Source organism: Pituophis catenifer, unplaced genomic scaffold (assembly GCF_029215685.1).
Source record: "Pituophis catenifer annectens isolate HBS135680 unplaced genomic scaffold, rPitCat1.0.hap2 SCAF_7, whole genome shotgun sequence".
Lineage (NCBI taxonomy): Eukaryota > Metazoa > Chordata > Lepidosauria > Squamata > Colubridae > Pituophis > Pituophis catenifer.
Genome location: NW_027256887.1, coordinates 33,011,641 through 33,030,799, shown reverse-complemented (window position 1 = coordinate 33,030,799; position 19,159 = coordinate 33,011,641).

Here is a 19,159-nt window from a genome sequence, read left to right as displayed (position 1 = left end):
ACGCTTGCTCTTGAGGAGGAAAACTATGGCAAATCTAGATAGCTTACTGAAAAGCAGAGACATCAACCTGCCAATAAAACCGTGTATAGTCAAGGCTATGGTTTCTCCAGTTGCAATGTATGGCTGTGAAAGTTGGACCATAAAATAGGCTGAATGCCAAAGAATTGAGGCCTTTGAACTATGGTGCTGGAAAAGACTCCTGCGAGTCCCTTGGACTGCAGGGTGATCTAACTAGTCAGTCCTAGGGGAGATCAACCCTGACTACTTCTTGACTATACAATCTAAGTATTACTCCCATCTCTACCCTCTTCCACTGGCTAGCTTCTAAGTATCTGCCCAAACCCCTATCTCCTGTTCAAGAGTATCTTCCTGTATTTCCAATTCTCATTTCAACTCTCTTAAAATATTTCCCCCCTGGTTTAATTAATCAATCACTGTTATTTTTATTATTATCTCCTGTTTGTCTTCTTTTATTTGCTGGTTCTTCGGTTCTATCTTTTCCTCCATTCCTTCTGTTAGCTCTTCCTTTTTCTGAGCGTCTAGGTCTTTTTTTAAAAAAAATATTTTTTATTGAACAGTTTTGGGGTTTTTTTGAAAACAAAAAAGAATATTTTACAATATTCTTCTTTTCAACAATTTCACATCGGTAAACATTTCTTACATATCCATTTTTCTCCCTTATTTCAATTTATCCTTTATACATATAATTCTAATATTGATTTATTTACATATATACATATAGATAACAGTGTACACAATTTCGTACCTACGATTTGCATCTTTTCACTTTTCTCTAGTTTGTTACTGCATTTCCACTCCTATATCTTCCTCATTTACTCTTGCCTTTTATCCCTCTCCTCTAACCATTCATACCATTTCTCCCACATTATATAATATTCTGTTTCCTCTTTTTCTTGTATTTCTTGTATTTGTAAGTTTGTTCATTTCTGCACACTCCAAAACGTTTCTAATCAGATTATCTTCCATTGGTATATTGTTATTTTTCCAATTTTGTGCATATATTATACTTGCTGCTGTTATAATATGTGTGATTAAATATTGTATTTTTTTTCGTAAGTCCCTGGCAGTATTCCTAATAAAAATATTTCTGGCTTCATCTCTATATGCTGTTTGGTTATCTCTTCTAATTGTATTCTAATTTTACTCCAATATTGTTTTGCTTTGGGGCACGTCCACTACATGTGGTAGTATGTTCCCTGATGTTGTTTACATTTCCAGCATGTTGATGAGGTATTGGGGAACATTTTAGCCAGCCTTGCTGGTGGAAGATGCCACCTATAGAACATTTTGTACATATTTTGTTTATAGGCTACAGACATTGTCAGTTTGTAATTTTTATTCCATAATTTCTCCCATTTATCCAATTCAATGTTCAAAATCCAAAATTTTTAGCCCAAATTACCTTAATTTCTTTAACTACCTCCTCCTCCATTTTGTATCTTAATAAATAATTATATTTTTTAATCAATTTATCTTCTGTGCCTTGAAGAATTTTATCTAACTCGTGTGTATCTTTTTGAAATCCATATTGTGTTAAATCTGTCCTATATCTAGATTGTATCTGCATGTATACAATATACAATATTGTATACATGTATACAATAGGGGATGAGATCTTGCTCCCCACAGAGAGGGCCCGCAACTTGGGTGTCCTCCTGGATTCACGGCTATCTTTAGAAGATCATTTGACGGCCATGGCCAGGGGTGCCTTTTATCAGGTTCGCCTGATCCGCCAGTTGCATCCCTTTCTGGATCGGGACGCCTTGCGCACGGTCACTCATGCCCTAGTTACCTCCCGTATGGACTACTGTAATGCTCTCTACATGGAGCTCCCCTTAAAAAGCACCCAGAGGCTCCAACTGGTCCAGAATGTAGCTGCACAGGTGATTATGGGCGCAGCTTGTTACGCCCATGTAACGCCTCTCCTACGCGAGCTGCACTGGCTCCCGGTGGTCTTCCGGGTGCGATTCAAGGTGTTAGTTATCACCTTTAAAGCGCTCCATGGCTTAGGACCTGGGTACCTACGAGACCGTCTTTTGCCACTAATAGCCTCCCACCGACCAGTTCGTTCTCACAGGGAGGGACTACTCAGGGTACCGTCAGTCAAATTATGTCGACTGGTGACTCCCAGGGGGAGGGCCTTCTCTGTGGGGGCTCCAACCCTTTGGAATGAACTGCCCCCAGAGATACGGAATATCCCTGATCTCCGTGCTTTCCGCCGTGCCCTCAAGACCCTGATGTTCCAACATTTTTTAAATGTTATCTAATTCTGGGTTTTATTTAATTGACCAAACTAAGTAATAATTTTAATTAGCAATTTTATGATGTTTGTGTGTCTATATTTTTCTTGACTGTACACCGCCTTGAGTCCTACGGGAAAAAGGCGGTATAGAAATATAATAAATAAATAAATAAATAAATAAATAAATAAATAAATAAATAAATAAATAAATGTATGGCCACCAATCAATGTCTGTACCCTGTTCTTTTAATTCTTGTCTTGTTTTTAATTCTCCTTGACTGTTTAGTAAATCTTTATATCTTTTAATTTTATCAATATCCAATATATTTGGATAAATTAGCGCCTCCATTGTTGATAACTATTCTGGAATTTTATTGTAATGATTCTTTTTTTATCCCTTGCCATGTTTGTAATAGTGCATCTCTAATTAAGTGTCTCTGAAAGTAACTGTGTTGTATATTTTTTCCATACCATAAAAAAGCATGCCACCCTATCTGTAAATCATTTATTTATATTTATTTATTTATAAAATTTGTATGCCGCCCTATCTCCAAGGTCTCAGGGCAGCTCACACAACAATCGACAAACAACTATTAAAATCAACAAATATACACAAAAATTATAAAAAGTTTTAAAAATTTGAAAAAAAATTAAAATATACTACCCCATCAGTCCAGGCTGGGGGACATAATTAGCCAGGTTTTCAATTCACGGCGGAAGGTGCGAAGGTCAGGGGCCAACCGGAGCCCCAAAGGAAGTTGATTCCAAAGGGTGGGGGAACTCACAGAGAAAGCTCTACTCCTGGGGGTCGCCAGCTGACATTGTCTAGCCGACGGCACCCTGAGTAGGCCCTATCTGTGGGACCACACCGGGCGATGGAAAGTTGATGCTGGTTGCAGGTGGTCTGACAAATAGCCTGGGCCTAAGCCAGGAAGGGCTTTATAGGTTAACACCAGCACCTTGACTCTCACCCGGAGGGCAACCGGCAACCAATGCAAGCCGCGCAGGAGAGGTGTAATATGGGAGTATTGGGATCCTCCTGCAACAACCTGCGTGGCTGCATTCTGTACCAGCTGAAGCCTCCGGGTGGCCCTCAAGGGCAGCCCCAGGTCGAGAGCATTGAAGTAGTCGATCCGGGAGGTGACTAACACATGAGTGACTGTGTGTAGGGCATCTCAGTCCAAGTATGGGCACAACTGGCGCACCAAGCGAACCTGGGCAAACGCTTCCCTGGTCACGGCCGTGATATGACCCTCCAAACTCAGCCGTGAGTCCAGGAGGACACCCAAGTTGCGTGCCCTGTCTATGGGAGGGCAACAACTTCTTACTCGGGCCAAGATGCCGGTATCCACAGCCACTCAAACTTGGCCGGGTTGAGTCGAAGCCTGTTACTCCCCATCCAGATCCGTACCGCTTCCAGGCACCGGGACATCACATCGAGGGCATCACTAGGCTGGTCCGGGGTGGATATAAAAAGCTGGGTATCATTAGCGTACTGATGATACCCCACCCCAAAACCACGGATGATCTCTCCCAGCGGCTTCATGTAAATGTTGAACAGAAGGGATGAGAGGACTGACCCCTGGGGCACCCCACAAGTGAGGGGCCTCATGGCGGACCTCTGCCCCCCCCTGCCAACCGCTTGCGTACGACCCGAGAGGTAGGAGGCAAACCACCATAAAACGGTGCCTCCCACTTCCAACCCCTCGAGGCATCGCAGCAAGATACCATGGTCGATGGTATAAAAAGCCGTCGAGAGATTTAATAGGACCAGGACCGAGGAATAACCCCTGTCCCAAGCCCTCCAGAGAGCATCCACCAGCGTGACCAATGCCATCTCCGTGCTGAAACCGGGCCTGTAACCCGATTGGCACGGATCTAGGAAATCTGCTTCATCCAGGGCCACTGGAAACTGATGTGCCACCACGCTCTCAACAATCTTCGCCAAAAAACGAAGGTTGGAGACTGGACGAAAGTTTCCCAAAGTGGTTGGATCCAAGGCAGGTTCCTTAAGGAGGGGCCTAATCACTTCCTCCTTCAAGGCAGCGGGAAAACTCCCTCCCTCCAAGGATGCCATTATCACTGCCTGGATCCAACTGCATGTCACCTCATGAGCTGCATAAACCAGCCAGGAGGGACATGGGTCCAGTATGCAAGTGGTCACACTCAGCTTCCTCATGATCCTGTCCACTTCCTCCGGGTAACAGGATCAAACCCTTCCCAGATAACAAGACCCGCTCTCGGCTTGTCGTTCGTTCAGAACTGCGATAGGAAATAATCACCAGTAACGCACAGAGAATCAGGGTTTACTTTGGCAATGATAAGCTTGCAGTCAAAAGTAAAGTACAAGTCGGTGTTTTGGTTCAAAGTCAGTGCTGGGTGTAACCACACCACAGCGCTATTTAACAAAAACTCAGCCCCTTAAACATACATCCGGTGATTATCAATCAAGCACCCCCCACTCCCTTAACAGTAACAGCTGCGAGCACCAGAGCAGCGAGGACAGCAGAATCGGAGAGGCCCGGCAACGTCATCAATCATCGCCCTGAATGCTGCTATCCAGGAACTGTTTGTGTGTTCGCTGCGGCTGCTTATCTCCACTCCTTCGTCTCCCACACCCCCCATCGATGGCGAGCTCCGGTAGGACTCGACAGGCGGCCCCCCCTACCAGGAGCTCACCTATAAATAGAAAGCATACAAATGTTAGTCACTGTTACGATCCTGCATTAGGCTTGTCTGGGTATTTCCGATGGAACCGTTGTATCAATCGGGCAGTGTGAACATCGGGTGCTGCCACCCACGAGGCCTGTGTTACAGGGTATCCTTTCCACCGCACAAAATATTGAAACATCCCCCTACGAACCCTGGAGTCCAATATTCGGTCTATCTCATATTGGTTGGTATGCACGGGACCCGGTGGAGTAGTCAAGGTACCTGGCCTTTCTATCATCACCGGTTTCACCAAACTGCTATGGAATACGGGATGTATCCTACTGAACAGAGGGGGAAGTTTAAGAGCTACGGTTACGGGATTGATGACTTGTGTTATGGGAAATGGTCCTATATATTTAGGTCCTAATTTTTTACTGGGCAGTCAGAGTTTAAGATATTTCATAGATAAGTATACTTTGTCTCCTATCCGGAATGGTTTTGGATCAGCTCTTTTCTTGTCTGCATATTTTTTGTACCCGTCTGCTGCCTTTTGTAATGTTGTTTTTAGACTTGGCCATACATGACTAATTTTATTGGCCCAACCGTGTGGCATGTCAGTGTCTGTCATAGGGGGATCTAACTCTGGAATGGCTGAAAACTCTCGGCCATATATTACTTGGAAAGGGGAGAACCCAGTACTGTGGTGGGGTATGTTGTTATATGCCACTTCGGCAAAAGGCAGGAGTCCTGACTAATTCGTCTGCTGGTAAGAAACGTAGCATCTGATATATCTTTCGACCATGGCATTGGCCCGTTCAGCCGCCCCATTAGTGCTCGGGTGGAATGCTGAACTTAACCCTTGAGAGGACCCAATTAAACGGACAAATCGTCTCCAAAACTTAGAGGTGAATTGAACACCGCAGTCAGATATAATCCTCTTAGGTGCTCCATGGAGACGATAGATATGTTGCAAAAAGAGTTCGGTTAATTGTCGCGCGGATGGTATGCTTTTACATGGCACAAAGTGGGCCTGTTTCGAAAACAGATCTACCACCGTCCAAATTACAGTGAGGCCATGGCTAGGGGGGAGATCGACTATGAAATCCATAGCGATCTCTTCCCAAGGCCTGCTAGGATTCGCAACTGTCTGTAATAGTCCTAACGGTCGTCCAGACCAGGGTTTGGCGGTTGCACAGGTTGTGCAACCTTTTACGTATGTTTCTATGTCCTTACGCATTCGTGGCCACCAGAATTGCCTCCTCACAAGGTGTAGAGTTTTTAAGTACCCAAAATGGCCTGCTGATTTGACATCATGGCACCTGCATAACACTACGTTCCGTAAACGTTCTGGAACATATATTCTATTCTCCCTCCACGCTATTCCATCATTATAGCTAACCATAGAGGGGTTTTGGATTACCCATTGATCCTGTTGTAAAGCTGTTTTAAACTCGGTACGTAAGTGACCATCTACTTCTGTAAGTCTTAATAGGGTTTGGGAAGGTGCAATTAGAGGTTCTATCACTTCCTCTCGCTTGCTATTATACTGTGGCATCCGGGACAGCGCATCAGCCAGGAAGTTTTTCCCAGCAGGAACATACCGCAACCGGAAAGAGAAACGCTGGAAATATTGTGCCCACCTTATCTGTTTGGGAGATAGTCGCCTGGGCGTTTGTAAGGCTTCTAAGTTTTTATGGTCCATCCATACCTCAAAAGGATGAGACGCCCCCTCCAAGAGATGTCGCCATGTCATCAACGCCCAACGGACCGCGAATGCCTCTTTTTCCCAGATCGCCCATGCCCACTCTGTCGTGGTTAACTTTTTAGACGTATAGGCACAAGGTTGTAACCCTCCCTGCTGTGTTCTTTGTAGGAGTACTGCTCCTACAGCCACGTCGCTAGCATCTGCCTGGACTACGAATGCCTGCGTTGGGTCTGGATGCTTGAGTACTGGTTCTTGAGCAAAGAGTGTTTTTAACTGCTCGAAAGCCATTTGACATGCTGACGACCACGTCAATGCTTGTCCCGGCTTTGGTTTAGCCGTGGCCGGTTTGGTCCGTAACAGATCCGTTAGTGGTAGGGCTATTTCAGCAAATCTGGGAATGAACTGCTGATAGAAGTTTGCAAAGCCTAGAAAGCTCTGTAATTGCTTTCTGGTTCTAGGGGCCTGCCATTCAAGCCTGGACTTTTCTGGGATCCATCTCTACCCCGCTCTCTGATATTCTATAGCCTAGATAATCTATCCTCTTTTTGTGAAACTCACATTTGGATAGTTTCACGTACAGCCTAGCAGCTAATAATTTGTCTAAGACCTGTCGGACCAGAGATATATGTTCCTCTTCAGTTTGCATGTAAATTAAGATGTCATCCAAATATACAAGGACACCCCTGTACAGATGTTCATGCAGCACTTCATTGATGAACTGCATGAACACCACAGGGGCGCCCTGTAGTCCGAACAGCATGACCTGGAACTGATAGCTTCCCAAGGGACAATTGAATGTTGTTTTCCACTCATCCCCTGGTTTGATTCGTATCCTATAATACGCTTCACGTAGGTCGAGTTTCGTAAAGATACGACCAGTGGCTAGGGCAGCTAACAGGTCCTTCATTAAGGGCATTAAGATGCCGGTATCCACAGCCACTCAAACTTGGCCGGGTTGAGTCGAAGCCTGTTACTCCCCATCCAGATCCGTACCGCTTCCAGGCACCGGGACATCACATCGAGGGCATCACTAGGCTGGTCCGGGGTGGATATAAAAAGCTGGGTATCATTAGCGTACTGATGATACCCCACCCCAAAACCACGGATGATCTCTCCCAGCGGCTTCATGTAAATGTTGAACAGAAGGGATGAGAGGACTGACCCCTGGGGCACCCCACAAGTGAGGGGCCTCATGGCGGACCTCTGCCCCCCCCTGCCAACCGCTTGCGTACGACCCGAGAGGTAGGAGGCAAACCACCATAAAACGGTGCCTCCCACTTCCAACCCCTCGAGGCATCGCAGCAAGATACCATGGTCGATGGTATAAAAAGCCGTCGAGAGATTTAATAGGACCAGGACCGAGGAATAACCCCTGTCCCAAGCCCTCCAGAGAGCATCCACCAGCGTGACCAATGCCATCTCCGTGCTGAAACCGGGCCTGTAACCCGATTGGCACGGATCTAGGAAATCTGCTTCATCCAGGGCCACTGGAAACTGATGTGCCACCACGCTCTCAACAATCTTCGCCAAAAAACGAAGGTTGGAGACTGGACGAAAGTTTCCCAAAGTGGTTGGATCCAAGGCAGGTTCCTTAAGGAGGGGCCTAATCACTTCCTCCTTCAAGGCAGCGGGAAAACTCCCTCCCTCCAAGGATGCCATTATCACTGCCTGGATCCAACTGCATGTCACCTCATGAGCTGCATAAACCAGCCAGGAGGGACATGGGTCCAGTATGCAAGTGGTCACACTCAGCTTCCTCATGATCCTGTCCACTTCCTCCGGGTAACAGGATCAAACCCTTCCCAGATAACAAGACCCGCTCTCGGCTTGTCGTTCGTTCAGAACTGCGATAGGAAATAATCACCAGTAACGCACAGAGAATCAGGGTTTACTTTGGCAATGATAAGCTTGCAGTCAAAAGTAAAGTACAAGTCGGTGTTTTGGTTCAAAGTCAGTGCTGGGTGTAACCACACCACAGCGCTATTTAACAAAAACTCAGCCCCTTAAACATACATCCGGTGATTATCAATCAAGCACCCCCCACTCCCTTAACAGTAACAGCTGCGAGCACCAGAGCAGCGAGGACAGCAGAATCGGAGAGGCCCGGCAACGTCATCAATCATCGCCCTGAATGCTGCTATCCAGGAACTGTTTGTGTGTTCGCTGCGGCTGCTTATCTCCACTCCTTCGTCTCCCACACCCCCCATCGATGGCGAGCTCCGGTAGGACTCGACAGGCGGCCCCCCCTACCAGGAGCTCACCTATAAATAGAAAGCATACAAATGTTAGTCACTGTTACGATCCTGCATTAGGCTTGTCTGGGTATTTCCGATGGAACCGTTGTATCAATCGGGCAGTGTGAACATCGGGTGCTGCCACCCACGAGGCCTGTGTTACAGGGTATCCTTTCCACCGCACAAAATATTGAAACATCCCCCTACGAACCCTGGAGTCCAATATTCGGTCTATCTCATATTGGTTGGTATGCACGGGACCCGGTGGAGTAGTCAAGGTACCTGGCCTTTCTATCATCACCGGTTTCACCAAACTGCTATGGAATACGGGATGTATCCTACTGAACAGAGGGGGAAGTTTAAGAGCTACGGTTACGGGATTGATGACTTGTGTTATGGGAAATGGTCCTATATATTTAGGTCCTAATTTTTTACTGGGCAGTCAGAGTTTAAGATATTTCATAGATAAGTATACTTTGTCTCCTATCCGGAATGGTTTTGGATCAGCTCTTTTCTTGTCTGCATATTTTTTGTACCCGTCTGCTGCCTTTTGTAATGTTGTTTTTAGACTTGGCCATACATGACTAATTTTATTGGCCCAACCGTGTGGCATGTCAGTGTCTGTCATAGGGGGATCTAACTCTGGAATGGCTGAAAACTCTCGGCCATATATTACTTGGAAAGGGGAGAACCCAGTACTGTGGTGGGGTATGTTGTTATATGCCACTTCGGCAAAAGGCAGGAGTCCTGACTAATTCGTCTGCTGGTAAGAAACGTAGCATCTGATATATCTTTCGACCATGGCATTGGCCCGTTCAGCCGCCCCATTAGTGCTCGGGTGGAATGCTGAACTTAACCCTTGAGAGGACCCAATTAAACGGACAAATCGTCTCCAAAACTTAGAGGTGAATTGAACACCGCAGTCAGATATAATCCTCTTAGGTGCTCCATGGAGACGATAGATATGTTGCAAAAAGAGTTCGGTTAATTGTCGCGCGGATGGTATGCTTTTACATGGCACAAAGTGGGCCTGTTTCGAAAACAGATCTACCACCGTCCAAATTACAGTGAGGCCATGGCTAGGGGGGAGATCGACTATGAAATCCATAGCGATCTCTTCCCAAGGCCTGCTAGGATTCGCAACTGTCTGTAATAGTCCTAACGGTCGTCCAGACCAGGGTTTGGCGGTTGCACAGGTTGTGCAACCTTTTACGTATGTTTCTATGTCCTTACGCATTCGTGGCCACCAGAATTGCCTCCTCACAAGGTGTAGAGTTTTTAAGTACCCAAAATGGCCTGCTGATTTGACATCATGGCACCTGCATAACACTACGTTCCGTAAACGTTCTGGAACATATATTCTATTCTCCCTCCACGCTATTCCATCATTATAGCTAACCATAGAGGGGTTTTGGATTACCCATTGATCCTGTTGTAAAGCTGTTTTAAACTCGGTACGTAAGTGACCATCTACTTCTGTAAGTCTTAATAGGGTTTGGGAAGGTGCAATTAGAGGTTCTATCACTTCCTCTCGCTTGCTATTATACTGTGGCATCCGGGACAGCGCATCAGCCAGGAAGTTTTTCCCAGCAGGAACATACCGCAACCGGAAAGAGAAACGCTGGAAATATTGTGCCCACCTTATCTGTTTGGGAGATAGTCGCCTGGGCGTTTGTAAGGCTTCTAAGTTTTTATGGTCCATCCATACCTCAAAAGGATGAGACGCCCCCTCCAAGAGATGTCGCCATGTCATCAACGCCCAACGGACCGCGAATGCCTCTTTTTCCCAGATCGCCCATGCCCACTCTGTCGTGGTTAACTTTTTAGACGTATAGGCACAAGGTTGTAACCCTCCCTGCTGTGTTCTTTGTAGGAGTACTGCTCCTACAGCCACGTCGCTAGCATCTGCCTGGACTACGAATGCCTGCGTTGGGTCTGGATGCTTGAGTACTGGTTCTTGAGCAAAGAGTGTTTTTAACTGCTCGAAAGCCATTTGACATGCTGACGACCACGTCAATGCTTGTCCCGGCTTTGGTTTAGCCGTGGCCGGTTTGGTCCGTAACAGATCCGTTAGTGGTAGGGCTATTTCAGCAAATCTGGGAATGAACTGCTGATAGAAGTTTGCAAAGCCTAGAAAGCTCTGTAATTGCTTTCTGGTTCTAGGGGCCTGCCATTCAAGCCTGGACTTTTCTGGGATCCATCTCTACCCCGCTCTCTGATATTCTATAGCCTAGATAATCTATCCTCTTTTTGTGAAACTCACATTTGGATAGTTTCACGTACAGCCTAGCAGCTAATAATTTGTCTAAGACCTGTCGGACCAGAGATATATGTTCCTCTTCAGTTTGCATGTAAATTAAGATGTCATCCAAATATACAAGGACACCCCTGTACAGATGTTCATGCAGCACTTCATTGATGAACTGCATGAACACCACAGGGGCGCCCTGTAGTCCGAACAGCATGACCTGGAACTGATAGCTTCCCAAGGGACAATTGAATGTTGTTTTCCACTCATCCCCTGGTTTGATTCGTATCCTATAATACGCTTCACGTAGGTCGAGTTTCGTAAAGATACGACCAGTGGCTAGGGCAGCTAACAGGTCCTTCATTAAGGGAGGTGGATAGAGGGGCTCCACACACACTGCATTGAGTTCCCTGAAGTCAATGCATAAGTGTAAACCCCCATCTTTTTTCCCACGAAACAGGACAGGGGCAGCCATCTTTGATCAACTAGGTGTGATAAAACCCCGGGCCAAGTTCTTGTCTATATATTTTCGTAATTCTTTTAGTTCGGGTTGTGTCATTGAATACATCCGGGGCTTGGGTAGCTTCGCCCCGGGTATTAACTCAATACTGCAATCCGTAGGCCGGTGAGGGGGCAGGGTCTCACATTCCTCCTCACTAAAGACTCTGGCGAGATCCCTATACACATTAGGATACGTCGTATCTGCTGGTGGGCTCTCTGCTTCTATTCCCCCTGCTGGCTCCTTTTCCTCCTTGGTAGGGGGAGGTCCCAACGGTAATCAAAGTTTGCAAAAACCCCCTTCCCACCATATCGTAGGAGCCCACTTGTCCAACCATGCTAATCCTAAAATCACTGGTTCTAACATTTTCTCCACTATAATAAACCGAATAGTTTCGGTGTGCTCCCCAATATCGAGGTGCACCTTTTCTGTTATATGAGTCACTGGTGCCCCTCCCAGCAATGAACCATCCATTTGTTCAAAGGTAATAGGGGTTCTCAACCGCACAACCCGCAGCCCAAGTTCGTCAACTATTGCCCTACGAATTAAACAACGAGTACACCCTGAATCAATCAATGCCTCATATCGGCATCCAGTGGTTGCCCGTGGGTTTCGGAGTACGACTGGTACCACAAAAGGTCGGATGGGGTCGCTCACCATCGGGTCGTGTGGATCCTCATCGTCATCATCACTATCCCCAGCCACAATCGGGAATTTTTCCGCCACCACTTTCTTAGTATCTGTAGCCAGGGGATCCCTCTCCGTACAGGATGTTCGAGTCATTTGGGACCGTTCGGATGTTGGTTGGCCTCTGCCTCTCAACACAGCTCTAGGAGGGGGGTTTTGGTCCGAGTTGCGGGGCATGGGATGAGGACAGTCGGCTGCTCGATGACCAAGGTGATTACATCTGAAGCGACGAAACGCAGGCCGCTGGATCCTTTCCCCCAAGCCGGAGCCAGCATTCGGTTTAGTGTCCTTGGGTGTTTGTGTGCGTTCTGCTGGTCGTTTTCCTTGACTTGCAACCCCTTCACCCCATATACGGAATTCTCGGAGACCGACGTCCAATTCGATGGCTGCCTTGTACCACACACTCAACTTTGGGGGGCAAGCCCCGGTACACGCAGGCTTGCCGTAAATCACGGTCTAGTCCTTTATGGAATTGGTGCACCGGAAGACGTTCTGGCCACCCCACCAACCGAGCCGCAATCTTTCGGAACTCCTGTACATATTCCGTTGCTGGTACGCCCCGTTGTTTAAGCGCAAACAAATCCCCCTCTGCAACCTGGGCGCTTGTTTTGTCTTCAAATCTGGCACGAAGAGCCTCCAGAAATCGTCCCATGTCCACGAGTTCCCTTGCATGTTTAGCATGGAGGCCTGCCACCCACTCAGCCGATTCTCCCGTCAGGACCCCCGTAACAGCAACCACCATAGCCCACTGGGAGGGATACCACTGTCCATATTGGTCCATATGGCTTATCACCTGGCTTAAGAAAAGAGCCACTCGTTCAGGGCTTCCGTCAAAGGAAGTCTGCAGGGCAGGCGGTCCCCAAACGGCCTGCGGGACCCACAGCCCTGGCGGGGCCCCCGGAGGCCAAGGCATGGGGCCTGGGGTCCTCAATGCTCCAGTCGCTCTCCTGTCCTGCCTAGGTTGGTCCCTCGTCGCCCCGCAACCCCCAACAGGTAAGCCCCCTGCCAATTGCGTTGGTTGGGGCTCAGGACCGGCTCCAAGGTCTCCCGACGAGGCACCTTGGTCTTGTTCTGGAGGGGGTTGTTCCATGGATCGTCTAGAGGTCCGCTCCATCCTCAATTTAGGACTTGTGAGCCGGAATTGGGTCTCCGAAGCGGTCACCCCTGTATCCTGCCAAGAAGAACCTGGAGGCTCCAGCCCTGCAACCCAGGGCTGCCAGGATGGGGCGTCACGAAATCCAGATTCCCCAAAATGCTCACGTAGCATATCCATGGTGCTGGGACCGGATGAGGCAGGATACCCCCAATCCCCTTCATCCTCATCAGTCCATCGTCTTTCCCTCCAGCCCTGGAAAGACGCTCCCAAGCGAGGGGGCGTTGGCATCCACGGCCCGAGGAGAACAGAGCTGTGCCACCAATCCCCCGTCCGAGCCCGTTGTCCTGGAAAACTCTCCTCCTCTGGTCGGGGCGGGGCGCTCTTGGGTTGCTTGACTTTTGGTTTCACTGCCAACTGTTCCACACTCTCCTTCACCTCCTCTATCAGTGGTTCCTCCCCCTCCACATCTCCACCACACTCCTGCTCTTCCAAGGCTGTCCCTTCTGCCATATCCCCCTTTGCTGCAAAGCCACAGGGAATCCTCACCTCTTGCAAAAAGGAACCAAGCGCTGACTTTCTCTCGGCTTGTCGTTCGTTCAGAACTGCGATAGGAAATAATCACCAGTAACGCACAGAGAATCAGGGTTTACTTTGGCAATGATAAGCTTGCAGTCAAAAGTAAAGTACAAGTTGGTGTTTTGGTTCAAAGTCAGCGCTGGGTGTAACCGCGCTATTTAACAAAAACTCAGCCCCTTAAACATACATCCGGTGATTATCAATCAAGCACCCCCCCACTCCCTTAACAGTAACAGCTGCGAGCACCAGAGCAGCGAGGACAGCAGAATCGGAGAGGCCCGGCAACGTCATCAATCATCGCCCTGAATGCTGCTATCCAGGAATTGTTTGTGTGTTCGCTGCGGCTGCTTATCTCCACTCCTTCGTCTCCCACACCCCCCATCGATGGCGAGCTCCGGTAGGACTCGACACCCGCCTCCTCCTCCCCGTCTGACCCTGCCCAGTCAGGGTCCAAGCCATCCTGAATCTGAGCGATCTTGTCCCGCAGATGATGGCTAAACTCCTCAGCTCGCCCCCGCAAAGGGTCCTCCCCCACCCTCTGATACCAGAGGGAGCAGGATACCCTAAACAGGGCAACCTGTCCCTCTAATGTTAAAATTCTTTTATTCCTTAATTCCATCCAGTCTTTGACCCAAATAAAAGTTGTTGCCTTGTAGTGTTGCCTCATCGTTCTCCAGTGGGGCTGTGGCATCGTCCAGACATGGGTTGCTACAGTCAGATCTGCATAGAGACTGAGTCATAGATTTTTGACCACGCCCCTCGTTCCTTCCTCTCAGGCTCAGTTTCGACTCAGATCTGGCTCTCAGCCCATGTCTGTTCGATTCTTCAGAGTCACTGAGTTTTTTGACCAATTTTTTTTATTAAAAAGTTTTACAAGACAGAAAACATTTTTACAAATTTCCCCCCCTCTCCCTCTACCCCCTTCCCCCTACCACCCCCTCTTCCCCCCCCCAAACTTCCCAGAGCAAAATACAGGGTATAGCATTTATCAATCATAAGCTAAACTAAACTAACAATCTATAAGTTCCCGCACCTCCCCTAGAACCTTGACTCCCCTTGTACAATACAGATACATTTCTGACATTCTAGTCAATCATAAGCTATTTGGTATTTCCTAGTCTGATATTTATTTTGAATATAATCAATCCATCTCCACTCCAGTATATATCTTTCTTGTGTATGATCCTTCAAGTACGCTGAAATTTTCGCCATCTCTGCAAAGTTTGCCGCTTTTAATGTCCATTCTTCAATAGTAGGTAAACATTTCTTCTTCCAATATTGTGCTACCAAAAGCCTAGCTGCTGTTATCAAGTTTAAAATCAATTTAGTCTCTATAGCTGTACAATCTGTAATTATGCCCAGCAAAAACAATTGTGGAGTAAATTTTAACTTTTTTTTCATAATATTTTGCATAATCCACCAAATTTTTATCCAAAATGCCTTAACTTTTTTACAAGTCCACCATATATGAAAATACGTTGCATCCTCCGACTCACATCTCCAACATTGAACTTGCATATCTGGGTACATACTCGCTAGTTTTTTTGGGTCTAAATGCCATCTATTAAACATTTTGTAAAACTTTTCTCTTAAGTTTTGTGCTTGTGTAAATTTAACATTCCTAACCCATATTTTTTCCCAAATTTCCAACATTATAGGTTCCTGAATATTCTGTGCCCATTTAATCATACAATTTTGAACCAATTCCGTTTCCGAATCTATTTCTATCAAAACATTATATAATCTTTTAATATGCGAGTGCCCTCTGATTTGTTTTTCCAAGTTTTCTTCATTTTGCATGATACCAAATTTCTGGTCTTCCTTCCATCTAGCTTGCAGTTGCCCATACTGAAACCATGTAAAGGTTCTCCCTTCTTCTCTCAATATATTTAATGATTTCAATTGTAATTTTCCCCTCTCCATAAAAAGAAGTTCTTTATAAGTAATCACCTCTTGTTTTTGTTCTATGCTTATATTCTCTATCACATGTCTAGGAATTGCCCATACAGGTATTTTATAATTCAACTTATACTGATACTTTTTCCAGACACACAACAAAGCATTTCTAAGTATATGACTTTTAAATGTCTTGTCCACTTTCTTATCATACAATAAATAAGCATTCCATCCATATGACGTACCCTTCTATATTCAGTATTCTTTCTTCACTTAAATTAAACCAATCACTAATTGTTGAAAGAACAGCTGCCTCATAATATAATCTTAAATTAGGCATTTTAAGACCCCCTCTTTCACGTATATCCTTTATTACTTTTAACTTTACCCTGGGTCTTTTACCCGCCCATACAAAATTATTAATACCTTTCTGCCATTCCTTGAAATTTACATCTTTTTTAAGTATTGGTATCATTTGAAACAAAAATAAAAATCTTGGCAAAACATTCATCTTTATTGCTGCTATTCTTCCCAATAAAGATAATTGTAACTTTTTCCAATTTTCCATTTCTTTCTGTACTTTATGCCTTAACACTTCATAATTATTTTTATATACTTTCACATTTGTAGCTGTAATTAACACTCCCAAATATCTCACCTTTTTTACTATTTCAAAGCCCGTTATTCTTTCTAACTCTTCTTTTTGCTGTATGGTCATATTTTTTGTTATTATCTTTGTCTTTTGTTGATTTACTTTAAATCCCGATACTTTTCCATATTGATCAAGTATGTCCCTCAGATATATCACCGAATGTGTTGGTTGTGATAGAGTAACAACCAGGTCATCTGCAAATACTCTTAATCTATAATCTTTGCTGTCTTATTTTAATTCCCTTGATTTCACTTGAACTATGTATTTTATTCAATAATAGTTCTAAAGTTAAAATAAACAATAGTGGAGATAATGGACACCCCTGCCTTGTCCCTTTTTCAATTTTAAAAATTTCTGTTAAACTACCATTAACTATTATTTGGGCTGTTTGTTGTTGATATATTGCTTTAATTGATTGTGTAAAATATTCTCCAAATTACATCCTTTCTATTACTTTAAGTAGAAATTTCCAATTCAATCGATCAAATACTTCCTCAGCATCCAAGAAAAAAAGTGCTGCAGGGACCTGGTTGTTTCTCTCCAGATATTCCAATAAATCAACAATTTGTCTAACATTACATCTCATTTGTCTCCCTTTTATAAATCCTGACCGATCATTATGAATCATTATGAATCATACCTGGATGAATCGTCGTATCTGGATCCATTCCAGTCGGGCTTCAGGCCTGGGTACAGCACAGAAACAGCATTGGTCATATTGGTTGATGATCTCTGGAGGGCTCGGGACAGGGGTTGTTCCTCTGTCCTAGTCCTACTAGACCTCTCAGCGGCTTTTGATACCATCGACCATGATATCATGCTGCACCGGCTAGAGGAGTTGGGGTGGGGGGCACCGTTCTACAGTGGTTCTCCTCCTTTCTCTCTGACCGGTCACAGTCCGTGTTGACAGGGGCGCAGAGGTCGACCCCGAGGCCCCTTGTATGTGGGGTGCCACAAGGGTCGGTCCTCTCTCCCCTTCTGTTCAACATTTATGTGAAGCCGCTGGGTGAGATCATCCATGGTTTCGGGGTGAAGTACCATCAGTACGCTGACGACACTCAGCTGTACATCTCCACCCCGGACCACCCCAACGATGCCCTTGAAGTGATGTCCTGGTGCCTGGAGGCCGTGCGGATCTGGATGGGGAGAAACAGACTCAGGCTCAACCCATCCAAGACCGAGTGGCTGTGGTTTCCGACATCCCGATATAGTCACTTGGTGCCATCACTGACTATTGGGGGCGAGTCATTGGCCCCCACGGAGAGGGTTCGCAACTTGGGTCTCCTCCTGGACTCACGGCTGTCTTTGGAAGAGCACATGATGGCCGTGGCCAGGGGGACTTTTTATCAGGTCCGCCTGATTCGCCAGTTGCGTCCCTTTCTGGATCGGGACTCGTTAAATACGGTCACTCATGCTCTCGTTACTTCCTGCCTGGACTACTGCAATGCTCTCTACATGGGGCTCCCCTTGAGCACCCGGAGGCTCCAGCTAGTCCAGAACGTGGCTGCGTGGATGGTTATGGGAGCGATGTGGGGCTCCCATGTGACCCCCCCTCCTGCGCGAGCTGCACTGGCTCCCGGTGGTCTTCCGGGTGCGCTTCAAGGTTTTGGTTACCACCTTTAGAGTGCTCCATGGCATCGGACCGGGGTATTTACAAGACTGCCTTCTGCTACCAATAGCCTGTCACTGACCAGTACGCTCCCATAGAGAGGGGCTTCTCAGGGTGCCGTCGACCAAACAGTGTCGACTGGCGGCCCCCAGGGAGAGAGCCTTCTCTGTGGGGGCACCTACCATCTCGAACGAGGTCCCCCCAGAGATACGGAGGATCCCGGACCTGCACACGTTTCGTTGTGCTCTCAAAACTTTTTTATTTCAGCAGGCTGGCCTGGCCTAACTCTCCTCTTTTAAATTTTTAATTCGTTTGATTTTATAAATTGGGTGTTTTAATCTGTGTTTCGGCCAAAATATTTAATAATTTTAAGGGACTTTTAATATTTGTATTATCTGTATTTTATCTTGGCTATTCACCGCCCTGAGTCCTCCGGGAGTAGGGCGGTATAGAAATTTGATAAATAAATAAATAAATAAATAAATAAATAAATAAATAAATAAATAAATAAATAAATAAATAAATCATTTGCTGCATAACTATCATTAATCTATTTGCTAATATTTTAGCAAAAATCTTATAATCAATGTTTAAAAGCGATATTGGCCTATAATTTTCTGGTTTGTTACAATCTTGATCTTCCTTTGGTATCAATGAAATAAAAGCTGTTCTCCATGAAGGAGGCACTTCCCCTCCAGACAAAATTTTATTAAATAAATCCTTAAGCGTTTCCACCATTTCTATGTCAGTGTCTCAGCGCTGACATAGAAAAGGGAGATAAAGCCTGAACTTTTGCCTGCTAAATCCCTTTGAAGCTCGGTCTCCTTGGAAATGAAGAGGGGGGAAACATTCCTGTGAACTGACGAGAAAAGGAGTCAGGAGAGTGACTTGGAAGATAGCCAATGAGAAGCAGAGAATTGGGGGTCGGAAAGGGAGGGATTGGGGGGCAAAGGTCAGTCCTGACCGCACGAGCCATGATCCGGTTGCTGTACTCAAATAAAGAGAAAATTTCCTTAAAGATTGGCAGTTTGGAAATTCATTT